Source organism: Platichthys flesus, chromosome 5, assembly GCF_949316205.1.
Source record: "Platichthys flesus chromosome 5, fPlaFle2.1, whole genome shotgun sequence".
In the NCBI taxonomy this organism is placed as follows: Eukaryota; Metazoa; Chordata; class Actinopteri; order Pleuronectiformes; family Pleuronectidae; genus Platichthys; species Platichthys flesus.
The window spans coordinates 17793988-17810935 of NC_084949.1; the positions used below are offsets into that span (position 1 = coordinate 17793988).

Consider the following 16948-nt stretch of genomic DNA (forward strand, 5'->3'; position numbering starts at 1 on the left):
TTGACTTGGCCAAGTATAGCATGCATTTCACAACATATTAAACAAAATGTTAATATGTTATCTAGATTGATGATTCAGCTGCTGGAAGCAGCAGCCAGGGGCATGAGAGCCAAGATAAGAGCCAGGCATGTGTCCATCCAGGCAAATTGGTGGATCCAAATGTTATTAAAAAACAAACATACATATATGATGTAATTTCTTTGTAATCATCCAAAATAATGTTAAGTGTATGGGTATTTTTCCCAGAAGGCCACTGACTGTTCGATACGCGCGATCCATTGAGTGGGCAACGCGGCTACTTAGTGGGCCGCGCGCCGTGTATTGAGTGGGCCGGTCTGACAGAAACTCCCGGGCCACTTTTTTCCCCCAGTCCGCCCCTGGCTGGAACCAGTGCCCCTCCCAGAAGGAGATGTGCACAGTGGCAGGGGCGCGTCACGGGGGCGCAGCCTCTTTACTCCACCAACCACGCATGCGTCCTAAACGTCGGAGAGCCGAGACTTGACAAGCCGGGGATCCAGCGCACAGGCACAGGCCCACTATATCGCAAGGCTCTCCGCTACTAGCGCACCATCATCTGCACCTGCCCCGCTGTGCTGCGGAGCTCGGCGGCGCTGGGAGGGCTCACTATTTGGCAGGCAGCCGCAGGAGGAGGAGGCATCTCCGAGCAGACGCCGACAGACAGGAGCGTGTTCGGCTCAGATTCAGCACCACAGCCGCGAGGAAAGCGTCCGGATCCAGTCCATTTCCCCCGTTCCTCCCAGTTCACTGTGGCTGGAACCGAGCAGGAGGACACTTTCTGTTCTGGGGAATACTCGGTGAAGAAGCGCAGCGCGGTGCACATCCTGAGGACCCGCACGGACTGTCATCTTCCACGGTGAAAGGTGGGTGGTCAGATGGATGCTGGAGAGGCTTGTCAACCGGGGGCTGATGTGATTGTGTTGTATTGTGTGAGTGTGTGTGTGTTTTTTTTTTTTCTTCTTCTTCCCCTCCGCTAGCAGCCCGGTAGCATTAGCTCACAGGCGAGTTCCATCCATCGCTGGGCTTCAGCTCGTCGGCGAGAGGCTAACTGGAATAAATACAACCCACCCATGAATAAGACCCCTCGCGCCTCAGTGTACCCCAACAGGCGTCCATTGCCTTTTTTTTTTTTGTATTAGCTGTCTGCTGAGGCTTTCCCCTCGACCCCCCCCCATTAGCTTGAATCTCAGCGGCGCCCTCTCTGCTAACGTCACCGGAGCCGCCGTCCGGGCTCTGCTCTCCAGAAGCCGAGTGCTGAACGGCTGCTCCGACCCGCTGAGGCTGGAGGCTGCAGACATGCTAGGATGCTAGGCTAAGCTAAGCTAACTGTCACCGGCTACTTTTAACGCCAGTGGAATAACGCTCCCGCACCTGCGTTACCGGCTGTTATAATACCGCAATACAGCAACTCCCCTCGCTTCTCTACTAACGTTATAAACAACAAAAACGTGTGCTTACTTTTTTTGTTGTGTGTGTGTAATTGCATCTCTGGTGAATGTCTTTGATAATTTCTCCTCTTGGTTTAATTACACAAATCTCCACAGCTAAATTACCGTCACGTTTAGTTTATGGTCCGTTTTCATCATTTATTTTATTATTTTAATAAAATTAAATCAAAGTACTGGGATCCACTTCGCTGCCCTGCAAGTGTAACGTTACTTTACAGTAAAGTCTCTCTCTTCAACGAGAACAATCAACTTGTGCAAGATTCACAGTTTTCAGTGCAACAGCAAATAATGTGCAAACAAAGTTCCACAATGCACTAATGCCTATTTTCAGTGATCAATAACTTGCACGTCGCCAACTGCTCCTTTGTTTTGATATGTGCTGTTCATTAGCTGTTGCAAAACTGCAAACGATTCGTGTATGTGTGTGTGTGTGTGTGTGCGTGTGTGATTGTCTGTGTGTCTGTGTCTGTGTATGTGTGTGTGTGTGTGTGTGTGTGTGTGTGTGTGTGTGTGTGTGTGTGTGTGTGTGTGTGTGCGTGTGTGTGTGTGTGTCTGTGTATGTGTGTTTGTAGTGGCTGGTGGTGCTGCATCCAGGCCATGTCCATGTGAATTCGACAGTGTTTGTATTATAACAGCAGGAGTCAGACCAAATCCCCCCCCATCCCCCCCACCATCTTGACCCAGTGTGAGTTGCTGTGCCACGCTCCCAGTCTCCCCTGTAACTGGAGATATGGAATCCCAGAGGCCTCCAGGGGTCACATAGTAGCCGGATTTAGAATCTGAACTTTTGATTGGCAAGCAGGCATGCTGAGTGTGATGGGCCGGGTGGGCATTTTGGTTTATGGCCCACCCGGCCAATGACACTTTTCCTGTCTGGAAGAGGAGACAGTCTTCACAGGATGAGTCAATACTGAATAGTGATATAATTTTCCCTCTGCCTAGCATTGATTAGTCGCATGATGTGAACATTAACATACAGTAATTTCTTAGCAATAATATGTTTTTCTCAAAACTGTGTATTATAAAAATAGGAGATTCTTACAACTGTATTTAAAGATGTTGTCCTCCTTCAAGTTCATACAGTAGGTTTCACTTTTAGATGTACGCAGGAAAAATTACAATTAAAGAGATAGATATATATTTCACACTCACCAGGCCATTTCAATGTGTTATTGAATGTTAATATACTGCCTATCAATTATGAGGTACATAAAAGTGTTCAGTGGGAATAATATTTTCTTAGTCCTTAGTGGAATCTTGAATATATGGGTGCATTAACTTTGCCTAAATTTCCTAATTAAACAATTTATGCCATGTATTGAAAAATAGTGACTAATGCTGCTGAAATTTTCTGAGGGTATAAGGTGATATATCTAAATTGCTTCTGACCCAAACTTTAATACATTACATTTACAATGATGCAAGACTGTGAAAGGCAGCGAATCCTCACATTTGAGAAGGTGGGGACAGTTGTGGCACTTATTGTTGCAAATTGACATGAAGGACTAACTCATCATCAAAATGGTTGTTGATTATCTGTCACCTAAAAGGCATTTTATCATTTCCCATCCCATCACGTGGTATAAAACATTATGACGTGGAAGAAGCAAAAGAACTATATGAACTACTACATATGCCCTTATCTCATTGTAAACTAGAGGAAGACAAGGCAAAAAAAAGTGATTTCAGGCTTCTAAGCAGGGACAGACTATTATCTGCCCTTTGGGAAATAACTGCATATGTGTATCTCTGCTCGACCATCTGCTTAAGACCATCTTTTTATACAAGGCTCATTTGTTTTACCTTTGGGATCATTTCGCTGTCATGTTACAGTAAACTACTTCCCATATTCAGAATAATGCTGTCAACCAATGGAGTGCATGATTTAATCATTCACTAGATATTTTATGACTACTTTTACTATGAACCCCTGTAAAGATTTGACAAACAAATTTAGTTTGACTTTGGGAAGTCGACCACTGAGGAAGCACCACATTACAGGCCTTGACACCCCTTTGATAACCTGAATGTTTTGGCTTAGTTAGTGTGTGGTATTTGCAATCAAAAAAAAGGCTGTTTCTGTTACTTGGGATAAGGAAAAGCCATAATTTATGGGTGAGACTGTTCAATCAATGGTAGCCAAGAGTGCATTGTGTTCCCCGTCTCCCGGGAGAGGAAGTGATATTGGCTGAACACCACGGAACACCCCCCCCCCCCCCCCGTTTGTTGTACTGAAGCGGAGCTCGGAGGTAGCCATGGCATCCCCCGCTAACTGGAACAGGATTGCCTCTCCTCTCAGGCCGTGTCTGCTCCAGCTCCTGCACAAATGATACTGTCGTGGAGACGTGGCAATAGAAACAACACAGAGCAATCAATAGTTGTAACATTACTGTCTACCACATCAATTTTAACCCCCATAATCCCAGGGGTTTGTATTACCCCTACACTGCAGTGAGGAACTGCGCTGACCTGACAACAAACACTCTCACCAGGTTTTTAGCTTAACAGGTATTTCAATTGGTATATGACTGGTCTCAGTGAGAGGACAGGCGATTACTCTTCAATGGAAGAGTTTGTTACAGTCACTCTGCTTTAAAGACATGAACTGAACTCGATTTCTCCTCAAATTGTCCAGACGGGGCTGTGTGTGAGAAAGCAAATGTCTGAGTCAGCTGCTCAGGACATTCTGCTGAACATTTCCCACTAGCCCTGTAGTGAAATGTCTGAGGAATGTTAGAGTGAGTCCCACGTGAGAAAACATATGCCAGCGAGTGTGTGTGTTGATGATGTTTCTAACATCCAGCGCATGCAAAACTGAATAAGCTAATTTAAGATACTTCAAATATCTCAGGATGAAAAAGAGGCGCCATACACTAGAGCATGTCAGCTTGGAGATTCAAGAGTTTTTGGTTATAACCTGCCACTGCAGAAATGTACATGTTATTTCTAGGGCTGTGAATGATTAACATTTTTAATCAAATTAATCACAGGTTTCTATGGATTAATCATGATTAATCACATTACCGATTTTCTCTGTATATTTTTGTGAAAACAAAAATGTTACGACAAAAGACAGATATATACATTTAAAATGTTTCATAAATAAACAAAACAATGGTGCTGCAACTCAGCAGTTCTTTAGCAGTTCTCTTTGCTATTTCATATGGAACATTAATATAATTTTCATCCTAAACAGAATTCGGGCTTCTTAGCCATTGTATGGTTGAATAAAACTTTTTTCTTTTCTTTTTAAATCAAACAGAAATTATTTGAGCTTCTTAGCCATTCTTAGGATGGTTGACATTTTTTATATTTTTTGTCAAACAACCATTCACCACACCATGACACAACCTAATGCCTCTCAAGATCCTCTTAGCTAGTCGTTCTATAGCCAGTTGGTGAGGCAAACTAACTTGTCCACGTTCTATTACAGTAAAGCTGACCGCTTCTTTTGCCCAATGTGTCCTGCGAGTGAAGCTGGTTTGGCGCATTGCACTTGAACGCCCCTCGCTGACCAACACATGCTTTTAAGGCGGGTATTACTACTGTGAAACGATAACGTCTTCCCACAGAGTGTGCATATCACCTTGGTTTTATTGAATGTTCGATCTTTGTTTTTTTGGTACACGATCTTCCCATCCAGAAGGTTCTCAGGTTCATCAGAATTATCCATGTTGTTTGTTGTTTGAATGGCAACTGCCGTCTGACTGCATTAACGCTGCGACTAGTGCAGAGTGGGCGGAATTGTGGGTATATTGGAAGGTCCTTCTGCGCATGTGTTAAATGCGTTAAAAACAACCCTGAATTAATCCTGTAATTTAATCATAACTCATTTATGCGTTATTTTTCACAGCTCTAGTTATTTCCTGTCCCCTGCATGTTCTACCCAGGTTCCAACCTCCAACTGAAGCCCCAGACATTTTCGTGTTGTTGTGAACAAGTTTGACTCTCACTGTTTTGTTTAAAAATAGAAAGGCGAATCGAGGAAATGTCTCGATCCAATTGTTAGGAGATTTTCTGGCAGTAATGTCTGAAAATGGCTTTACAGTCAAATATATATGATGGTGATTGTTTCAAGGTGTAACATCCTCTTCTCTTGTCAACACCTGTTTCTCAAGCCTATTCAACAACATGTGACATGGGCATATTTTGGTTAATCAGCTGTTTCATTCACTGAATAGTTGACATGATCCCTCAGTGAACCGTGAAGTACAATACAAAAAAAAAGTACACTTCCTTAATTCAATTGGGACAATAAAGTAAATGATCCAGCAATGCTGAAATGTACAGTGTCAGCAGCAGTTTGGTGCAGGAAGAAAGAATGAGGTTATTCTCTTTAGTCCCCTTTCATGTCTGTTCATGCTCTCAGACCCCACCCACTCCCCACAGTGCTCTGCGAAAAGAGCTGTTGCAGTCAAAATTGATATCGTCACAGCCAAGCTCTATTCTCGATAGGACTATCATTAAAGAAATCAATCCGTCCATCCACTACTTGTAAGTCTGCAGGTGGGTGTGGTTGGATATCGCCAGGGAACTGCTCACAGAGCAATACAACACATCAGAAGTGAGGCTGATGTTCCGTCAGTTTTTTGTGAAGCTGATGAGATTTAAATAAATCAAAAGTGCAAAAGCATGTGGTCCCCATCGCAGCTTGACTTGTGGGGAAATATTTTATCAAAATTGAATATCCCGTGTGGCTCGGCTCTTGTATTCAGGTTGCTGCTAAATTTTTAATGGCATCTCCGAGTCACCAGAATCCCATCCTCTTGGCCAACAAACGATCGACACAGATTTTCAGGTGTAGGGTCACAGTGTTGGGGGTGAGGTTGACTACATTATGTACGGTCCCGGTCTTCTGTCCCTCCTCTTATGGGCAAACAGATCTATCATATGTGTTGTATCATTTTCACACAGCTTGTTTGCTTGTGCATTTGTGTCTGGTAAATTTGTTGTATAAATTGACCTTTATGAGCTGCAGCATGGAGTTGTGAGGCTCATAGTGCAGGCAAGTGTCACCACAGTGGTCAGATTCATGTGATGGTGAAACTGTTTGTAATGAAACCAGATGCTAAATCCAACTCCTAATTTGCCTTCTGATATGAAGTTGGTCAATTTTTAAAGCTGAAATTGAAATTGTGTGTATTCACGTTGACAAAAATCGAGTCTATAGAAAAAACTGAAATATACTCGAATGGCTCTGTGCAGAGTACATACCTCCAAGGCTTGACTGTCCCCTTGAATTCAATCAAGCTGCAGCAAATTGCTGACACTCAAAGATATTAGTCCTCTTTTCATCAAGATTCGTGTATTACCTGGGGAATCTGTGAAAATGTCTCAATGTTTAAGAAAGTGATAAAGAACTCTCTGATTCACCCATTTGCACCAACATTTGATCGGTTCTTCCTGGACCTATTTCCAATCCTTCCAGCACATTTGTCGGAATCTTTTCTTTACATTTTGTGTATCCTGTCAACAGGCAGCTAGTAATCCACTTGGTTTACGCTTATTTGATTTATTTGAAGGATATAGTTATTTTTTATGTGAAGTAGAGTAACATCCTTGGCACGTCAAGCTCTGTTAACATGCAGTAAAGTGTTTAGAATCGTTAAACTAGCTAAGCACGGGAAACAAGACAGCTCTCTTTCCAAATTTAAAGTGGTTCTGTGATTACAACTTTATTTAAGGTGTGTAATTACCTGTGATAAAGTTAAGTGAGAGAGAGAGAGAGAGAGAGAGAGAGAGAGAGAGATAGAAGGAGTTTTTATGTCCTTATATTTGGCTGAATCAAATTTTCCAGTTCTGAGTGTACAAAGTGACAACAAAGCATTTATCCAGCCGATGTGGATTAGATCATCACCCTTCTAGAGGGCTCTGCCTCATTCTAATAATTCATGTTCTTCATGCAGACTCAGCCTGAACTCTGAACATCATAGAGTCTTTTTAAACGAGAAGCTGTATAGTCCAGTCACTTTGAAACTTACAGTCATCATGGTAAGAAATTGATTCATTTCAGGGTGTGTTATTCATCCACAATGGCTTGATTTTGCCATTGGAAACTGCCATAATGGCTATTTTATATATACCACATGTACAGGTGGCCCGGAGGTGCCTAGCTCAAATCCCTTTCCCTGTGGAGTTTGCACGTTCTCTTTGTCAGTGTGGGTCTTATTTCACGTACTGCAGCTTCCTCCCACAGTCCAAAGACCTTTAGATCCGGGTTAGAGGTTAATGGTTGTTTGTCTCTGTTTGTTGGCCCTATGATACGCTGTCTGTGGGGATTGGCTCCTGTGCGACACCTTCAGAGGATACGCAGGACAGGTGATGGATGGAAGGATGGAACACAAATATACCCATAATGTTAAAATAATTAATTTGTTGTACGTTATTAGATAATAATGCTGAATGTAAATTACTCAACAACTGATCCTACTCTCTGTTCACCTTTGTCAAATCTATACTATTCTTGGTTGACTGTAATATAAAAAAGATTTCCTTTCTCTAACTCAGCTTACTGCAAAATAAAAGTCATTTCTACCTGTTATTAATGAAGTTATGAGGAGACTATTTCTGGATTCAGTCAGTCATGGACTGAAAAGAGTCTCACTTCCCTAAGGTGAATTTTGTAGATGTAGCTCTAACAAGGCAGTCTGTCTGCAAACATTCTGGCTTTTCCTCACTTGTACAGTGTTTATTTTCTTTGCTGTGAGAGGTCATGTTCCTGTTACTAGAAAGTTCTCACACGCTCCTTCAATTTTGCCACCTTACTGTTTTGATTCTGTCCAAAATATCTAGCCAGAGTAAGTCTCTCATCCTCTCAGTTGTTCTGACTGTTCCTCACTGTTCTCTCTTTACCACTCTCTTCTCTCCACCCTCATCACAGACAACATCTGGGAGCAGTGTGGGCTGCAAGTATTGTCCCAGCTCCTCCCCCATCACATTGTGTATGCTCAGTCTTGGTGCATTAACTTTTCTATTGTTGGGCGGCTGCTTTTCTTCTCTCGCCTCACAGAAAATCTATATGCTGACCAGGGGCAACTCTGGGATTTGACGTCCAGGGTTTAGCCTGGAAGCTTGGAAGGAACTGAAAGCTGGGGGACATATAATTAATTTTCTTCTTCAGAAGTTACACACATACATTTCATAAGTCAAGATACGATAGATCTATTCTATAAATAAACCAAAAACTGGGGTGTTACAGACTTAGAATGTGCCAGCTGCTTACTGATATTCTCAGAAATGTCTGACAGTGCAATGAGTGCATGCATTTTTCAGTGTTCTTTTCTCACTCTCCCCAAAAATTACCCTCATGTTTTGCTTCCTATTATATTATTCTTTCGCACATATACAGTCCCTCACAGTTACCCATTGTTAACTCAGTATTTTAATCCATTCAAAGAGCATCAGAAATTTTCTGTATATTTCTAAACAGGACAGTGACATTCACTGGTAGTATATACTGTATAAGAGTACATATTTTAATAGATATTAACATAAGGATTATATCTCCAGATGGACATGAAATAATGTTAAGTAGACAGAGGTATATTTTGTCTACAAACTGGCTATTGAGGTTTTGGTAATGGCAGATGGACTGTATTAATATATTCCTTTTCTAGTCTTATTGACCATGAACCACGACCAAGCACCTCCCACACACAGCTGTCAGGGGCAGTTTGGGGGATCAGTGTCTTGCCCAAGGACACAGGATCTAGACAACTTTCTGGTTAGTGGATGATCCGCTCTACCTCCTGAGCCACAGCCGAGTTGCGTAGCTGCTTCAATCTTTTTCATGCAGAGGCAATCTTCTATTAACTTATTTTCTGCCTCTGGAACAGATAGACATCCTTCGTCTTAATGCCACCTACAAAGCTCTGGAGGATGTAAATGTTTTATATCCACTTGAGTAGCTTGACCTGAAAGGCTGAAACAAATCATGGTAGTTATCTCGTAGACAAATTTCATGCTTCAATGATAGCTTTTACATTATTCATAACTATATACCAGTGTCAGACACCAACCCCTGCTGTGGGATCATAAACCTGTATTCACCCCGTGTTTGACCCATTTCTATTAGACCTCTGCTATGGGTTAATCTCACAACACTAATTGATGACTGCACAGATATGGGTTAATCCCATGTCAGTGCATAGTATAGTCATGGTTTCAGCTGTTGAAAAGAACTTGCTGCCGTCATTGATAACAGAGGAGAGGGCTGTAAAGTGGAGGTGGGCGGTGTTTCCTTTGTTCCGTCACCTTTGGAGTCTTAATATTAATATATATTCAAATTTCTGTACAATTAGGATGAGCAGAGGGTCGAGTCACTACCAATATCCACACACTTCTAGGTATGATCTTTAATGTACAACATATATATACCATAAATCTCACTGAAACCTGTGCACCCACGTCCAACTCCAAGCTGAACAGGCTGTGTTCATTCGCAGGGTCACAAAGCCAGGTCAGGCCACACTCATTATCCCATTCATTCTGATGGGAAATGCATTATCGTCCTGTCAAAACACTTGTGTCCAGCGGCTATTAGAAACCTCTTTGACTTAACAAAGTGCAGACAATGGCTGCAGCTGCCAAAGGTCAGACTGGAAAGTTTTTTTTAATTCAGCTCAATAGCATTTGACAAACAGGTGTTAAATGAGTCCTTGAAAGGACTGCGATGAATAATGAGAAAAGCAAAGGCCTCGCCAGCAATGCAGGAGATTTACAGATTGATTAGTAAACATCCGAATTAGTGGATTGACTGAATTTGTTGTAGTTTCCTCAGATGAAAAAGTTTTCTTCTGAACAAACAAAATGTAAAGGTCTCAAAAAGTGGGAAGTCAATTTTAAAGAACATATATACTTCGTTTACATCTTTGTTTACTTGCTTGCAATCTTCCTATTGTTATCATGCTCCCAACTCTGGTCAATGGTTTGTATGTGTGCATGCTAAATGCAAATAAAACTATAACTAGTTGTCAATTTCTCCACATAGTTATCTCTTCTACCCTCTGAGAGCAATTGACAGATTTCTGTGAGGTTGTGAATCGTGCCATGTGCTAGTAATTAACACGACAGTTTGAACCTGATCATTTTGGCAGAGAAATGTGATTACACTGGAAAGCAGCCAGCTCCTGTGCTTTGGCCATTTTATATTGACACAGACACATTGTTGGGTAGTCGTGGTTAGAGATAGATTTGGCAGTAATAGCCCTGCAATGGAAGAATGATTAATATTTGCTCAAACTAAAGCTGTGCATTTAAGAGTTTGTCTTGGGGAGTATAGTTGGGAGGTACGCGTGTGTTCGTCTTATGCTGTGTCTGCAACATCCAGCCAGTGCAATCCACCATTTCATCTTCTGCATTGAGACGCTCTTCTTTACCTCTCCGACCTTGTGTCTGGGCCTAAGTTTGTATTTTCTGCAAACTATTTGTCACAATAGTATCCACTTAAACGCATTGTAAATACATTGATTACAAAAATCTAGTGCAGTTTCTGTATGGGGTAATATCCTGCATTGTTGACTCGCAATGTGGTTCCATTGCAAAGTGTTGCTGTTGAAATTATTAAAAATTACTGGTAAACTACGGGATTTGTGTGGGGCAACTGTGCAGAAGAGATGTAGTCAATTGCCAACCACCTGGAATACATAAAGAATGAATAATGAATATTTTAGCAGGGAGAGAAGATAACCTCTGAGCAAGTACCAGGCTCTAGATATGGTTGGAATATGTCAGTGCTACGATAATGGAGTATTTACAGTGTCGAAGCCCCTGACAGTGTAACTAGATATTTATTCATCTTTTTTTACATTTGCTAATAACCATTTTATCACTGGTGTAATAAGTCCACACATGAAAAACTTGAAAGTATGAAAATAAATCACATACTAGATTTGAAGGTCTCATTATGTATGATTCCGGCTGCTTTCCTTCTGTGTATGTATAATTGCATTTGTGTGTGACATAAAGCACTCTGTGATGAAACCTCTGTGCTAAGATGAATTATGGGCTGTATACAGGATATAAATGGAGAAAGAAGGACAGACATGATGGGGTTTTGAAAAGATGTTATAAAACACACAATCTGACACACACTGGCTTGCAGGGACAGCACCATGAACTTGTTTTTTAGGATCCCAATATAAGATTTTTATGGACACCTTCCATCGAAGGAGGGGGCAGTTGTTTTCTGAAGATGTGTTGCCGTTTTGAGAAAGCTAATTCATCGTTGCAGTGAATGTATTACGTTTTTAAAGAAGGAAACGCTGGTTTTAAGAATTTCACAGGTCATGCTCCACTTTGATCAGCCTATTTTGGCCTGCTCTGAGAACATGGCTCTCGAGAGCAGCGATATGACAGGTTGAGCCTTGACTTCTGCTTTCAGAGACTCCCCCACTGCTCTACACAAGTTTGTGTGCGCTTGACTTGCTCTGAATCTAGGTCATTGCAGGGTTGGCATATAAACTTTCCATGATGACAAATTACAGAGATTTTAGCCTTAAAGTTAGTGTTGAATGGTGAACAAGCTGTGCTTCCCATCTTATGCAGCACAGGCAGAGTTGATATTTTTTTTATATTTTGTATCTGTGACAAATATCCCTGTGTGTGCAAGCCTGCAAGGCCCAGGATATCCTGAGAAAAAAGGTTATGTCAAAATAAAAGCCCCAAAACATAACATTTTAAAAGCACTTTACCCATTAGGGATGGGCACTTTTAATCGACGATTGATTAATTGATCATTAAGAATTTCGTCGATGAAATAATTTTTTCATCGAAATAATTTGGTAATTACAAATTTGACCACGGGGGCAGTGTTTGAAAAAAATGCAGCAGGCCTACTCAGTTACCTGCAAGTTACCGTGTATTTCCATTTCCAAAGTAAACATGAAGACGTTACGGCGAATTGTAGTGTGGGACCATTTTGAGTTAAAAAATGACTTGGTTCACTTCCAACACTGCTAAGCTATCTCAGAGGCTGGGGAGACGAGTAGCCTGCGTTGTCTGACTCAGGCGAGGGGAGCGCAAACACCAGAGCCGCGGCTTCCCAGTCCCAGGTCTCTACAATGACACAACTCCTTGGGGAGCACTATACCACTCAACGAGATTCTGGCATCGAAGCAGAACTTCATAACTTTCTGAGGGAAGCTCCCCCAGCCCTGGATTGCACCCCTACTGACTGGTGGAAAGTGAATGGAATACGGCTCCCCAGGCTAGCCAAGTTAGCACGGAGCTACCTGTGTATCACGGCGACATCAGTCCCCTCAGAGCATTTTTTTTCGGCGGCTGGACTGACGGTCACCAGGCTGCGTTCGCGTCTGACCCCAGATTATGTTAACATGCTCGTCTTTCTCAACACAAATCCGTAGGCTGGTGCTGAAGTTGTATGTTAGTTACTGGTTATTTTTGTTTGATAGTTTTGAGTTACAGTTGGCAAAACCTGTCAGACCTAAGTATTATATATTTGTGGTTAAAATATTGTTTCACATGATTTTTTTTTATATTATTATTATTGTATTTTGGAGAAAAAAAACAAAAACGAGGGTCAGTTGCATTCGTCATTAATTCTCCCGACGATCGATAAAGACTATTTAATCAATTTACCCATATTGTTAGACAAAGAATCAGCTGAACTTCAGTGGGAGCCCATTTCTCCTGACATCTTGTTTTGCAGATTCTGGCTCATGTCTGACTAAGAAGAGATTTTGCAATAAGTTAAAATCTTTGATCAGTTTGCATGTCAGACGTAAAATATGAATAAGCTCTCAGTCCCAAGGACTGTCTTTTGTTCAGAGTTTTTGGCACTCTAAAATATCTTGTCAGAATTATTCCACCGTGAGGCAGCTTTCCTTCCCAACTCACATTTTTTGAGCACAATAAACGTCAAAAGCTCTTTTTGTGGAGTCTTTTATAAACAAACGTTTGATGATAGCAAGTCATATGTCCTGGCTGTAACCTTGTGAGTGTTACTCGATGCTCTTATGTATTTGTTGTTGTGTGTTGCTCAATGTAAATAAACATTCGGGATTGAAAATGTCTAAATCCTGCAGTCTTTAGCACTGGATTTGACCTTATTTTCCTGCTCCCTGAATGCTTATCGTGTATTAACCTCGTTGGTGTGAAGTAAGAGTTTTTGTCCCCACCCCAAAGCAGTAGATTGAAATCACACTGCTGTCCACTTAATGAGACCTGAATATGCAGTGGACGTTCTTGATGACTAAATACATGACTAAATCCAAATGACTTTGCTAAATATGCATGCTATTTGTCTCTGTTGGTGATGTAGTGTGAGATGCAGACGTTAAGGGGTCTAATCTACATTTTTATCTAGATCTTCACCAAAATATACATATCTACTGTACACAGTCACATTGATTGGCTACGTCGGCCATGATTTATGTCAGACACCTAAATCATATCCAAAATATTTGGGTGCAATAAAACACAGTGAATCACATAAAGGTTATGGCGGTGAAATGGCCATTTACATTTCTTTTTTTTTAGTGTCATTTTGCAGGGTCACTCAGTCGGTGGTTGAATGCTTCACTTACTGTAAGTCGTTTGGCTGCGGTTGCAGACAGCATTCAAGATTTATGGCAGCCAAATAATGTCAACAAGGCCGGGTCTATAAAAATTTGGCAAACGACTATGAGAAAATATTGGCACACCATAAAAACAAATGAAAAAAGCCCTTTTCAGTAAAAATCCAAATACACACAGATTTTGTTGAGTGGAATTATTTTTTTTACAAGTGGAGCTCAGCGTCAACATTCCAAAAAATAGCAACTGGTGGAAAATCTGTTTATGAGGAAATGCATTGCCTCCACTGATTATGCTTCTTGGTAGATGTATTAGGTGAATTACAAAGACAAATAATGCACCAATCCATTCATGCTTTTTTGTCTGCTTATTGTTTTCAATGCTGTTGGTGGGCTAGAGCCTGACCCTCCATCAAGTGACCTGGACACGCACCAGCGACAGCCACATGGACACATACACAGTGTGGGGGATTGAGAGATTTCTCTTCGCTGCCTATCTGCTTTATGTTGCAGGAAACAAAAGTTGAGGTGGCTCCATTATCATGTCAATTGATAAAAGCTTTATCAGTGAGTTGAGGTCTGTCTGGTTAGATTGACCAATCTGCTGATCTTTGAAGCCGTGTTCAGTGTGTGGCTTCCTGCTAGAGGCTGAGCGATGGTGCAGCAGCAGATGGAGCCGTGGCAGAGGGCAGGGTGAGTGATGCTGCTCAACACGAGGAGTAGTTAGCCGGATGCAGTAGCGTGTTGTGAGTTAGTAGATGGAGGGAAGACTGGATTGCGAAATGCTGACATTGCAATGAAGGAAAAAATGAAAAGTGGCTCAAAGGGTGACCATAAAGTGTCAAACTATACAATTTAGAGGATAAACTGTAGTCACAGTGTGTTCAGAATAGGAGTGTGTGTGCTTGTGTGCATCACTGGAGCACATTGATGTCGATGTAGACAAATACAAACATATGAGAATATTGTTTTTCTTAGTTTGATAAAACTCAACATCAAATGAACATTTAGTAGGTGTGTATTGGGAGTGACAATCAATCAATCTATTTTTGCAGTACGTCATCTGGGACACCTAATTCTTCAACAGAAAGAATACTTTATATAATAAAGTGTTTCTATGATTCTGTGATGATGACCAAAGAGCCCAGCTGACAGCGCTATGTGGTCTTTCCTTTATGCAACGTCAGGGAAATAATACAAGATGTCAAACAGTGATCGGTGTAGTCGACCATTTCACTTGGCCATGACACGGCATAATTGAAGACTATAATTGCCTAATTGGACACAATTACAATCTTAGCCGACAAAAACAGCATGCAGTCTCACATCATTATTAGTGTCAAAGATTTATCTAAAATCTGAACTATATCCTCCCATTGCAGAATCCATTGAAGGTAAGAATATGGGGCTCTGTTTTGCCCCCAAAATCTAGAGCTCATTAACGCTGCTTGATCTAATAAATATGCGGAGTCCCTTTAACTACAAGACCCAAACCACAGGCATTACATGTGGCGGTTGCAGAGGGGGGTTTGAGTTTGTGGAGCCAACAGTGTTGAATAGAACAAGTCATTGCCATCTGCTTTCTTTGGTATTGCCAGTACCTTGCTGTACTGGGTGGCTCTGTGCGAGAGGCGCTCAATCAATACAGACTCACAAACCACGGCTCTGACTCAGCAGAGTATCTGTCTTAACTGTCACTGCTGTGTTTGCCTGCTTTGTTGAGACGCACCGATCATCCTGCCACAGCTGTTTTTCCGTTAGTCATCCTCCACACAATCAAAGCAACAACACAGGGCCTCGAGATTTATTTATACCTCCATTAACACAACCATACATCGATAATTTTGGGCAAACTAACAAAATGCAAGAAAAAAAACAAGGTTAGCAACCGAGTAAACATTTACATTAAGTCCATACGCAGTAAATAATACTATTTACACTTTAACTTTAAACTCAGATTTGGCAATAGTGGAACTCTATTTTAAATCTACTCACCAGACGGTAATTTAGCAGAAAGGGCACATCTGGTAGCACTCGACTCTGAATGTCAAGATCCTAGAATGTGGCTGTATAATCATGGCATAAGCAGAAATAGCTGCAGAGTGGGAGAAATAAACAGAGAATAGAATGAATGCTCTTATATGGTAATGAATTATCACAATTTTTACATGTCTTACTGCGTCTTTTTCCCTCAATATTCACGGCAGAAGACTAAAATTCAGGTTCTGGATCACAGGTTCTTAGCGGTTATGCTCCCTGAGGTCTTGAAAAAAGCCATACTGCTACTTTTCTTTGTTGATTTAGAATTTGTACTTAGCAGGGAGTTCACTCAAGGGTTCAGCTCATGCCAAGGTAACTCTGGTACCACTCAACCATAGCCAGGAGGGACTCAAGTTTGTTTAACTATAGTGTAAAAGCACACATTTCCTCAGGTAGTCTGAACTTCATTTCCTTCTTTGCCATAGTGCTCACTTTGGGCTCCTGATAGTCCTTGATCCTTTTATTATATATATAAATATATATATATATATATATTTTTTTTTTTTGTGCAAGATGCTCCTCAGGTATGTTAGGTGTGTCAGCTCATGTGAAATTAATCCAAGACCCAGCAATAGCAGTCATGTCATATCGCAACAATCATCCAATGAACTGATAAGCTTTGACATTTCCTCAACAGCTATTTTCATAATTGATTAATCATTTTCAGTAATATTTTAATAGAAAATATAAAAAAAATGATCTACCCTGTTCTCAAAACTGTGTATGTTAATTTGAAGATGCTTTTTATAATATGTTATGGATATTTTCCAACCTTTTTGACATTTTGCAGACAATGAGCTATGGATAATTGAGAAACCTAGGCCAATGCATTGTTCTTTTGTCTTTTAGCTCAAATTACAAGAATGAACTCTTAATTTCAGCTTATTGTCATTTTAGGATCAACAAATA

General features: G+C 41.1%; 1 protein-coding gene across 1 annotated transcript in view; it reads left to right on the forward strand.

Moving 5' to 3' along the window:
- The first annotated feature begins 533 nt into the window (after nucleotides 1–533).
- The window catches only part of ctnna2 (catenin (cadherin-associated protein), alpha 2), a 276055-nt gene continuing 259640 nt past the window's right edge, over nucleotides 534–16948 (forward strand). The window contains exon 1 of the mRNA XM_062388807.1: nucleotides 534–881. The gene's annotated coding sequence lies outside the window, so the exon portion shown is untranslated. The remainder of the gene's footprint in view (nucleotides 882–16948) is intronic.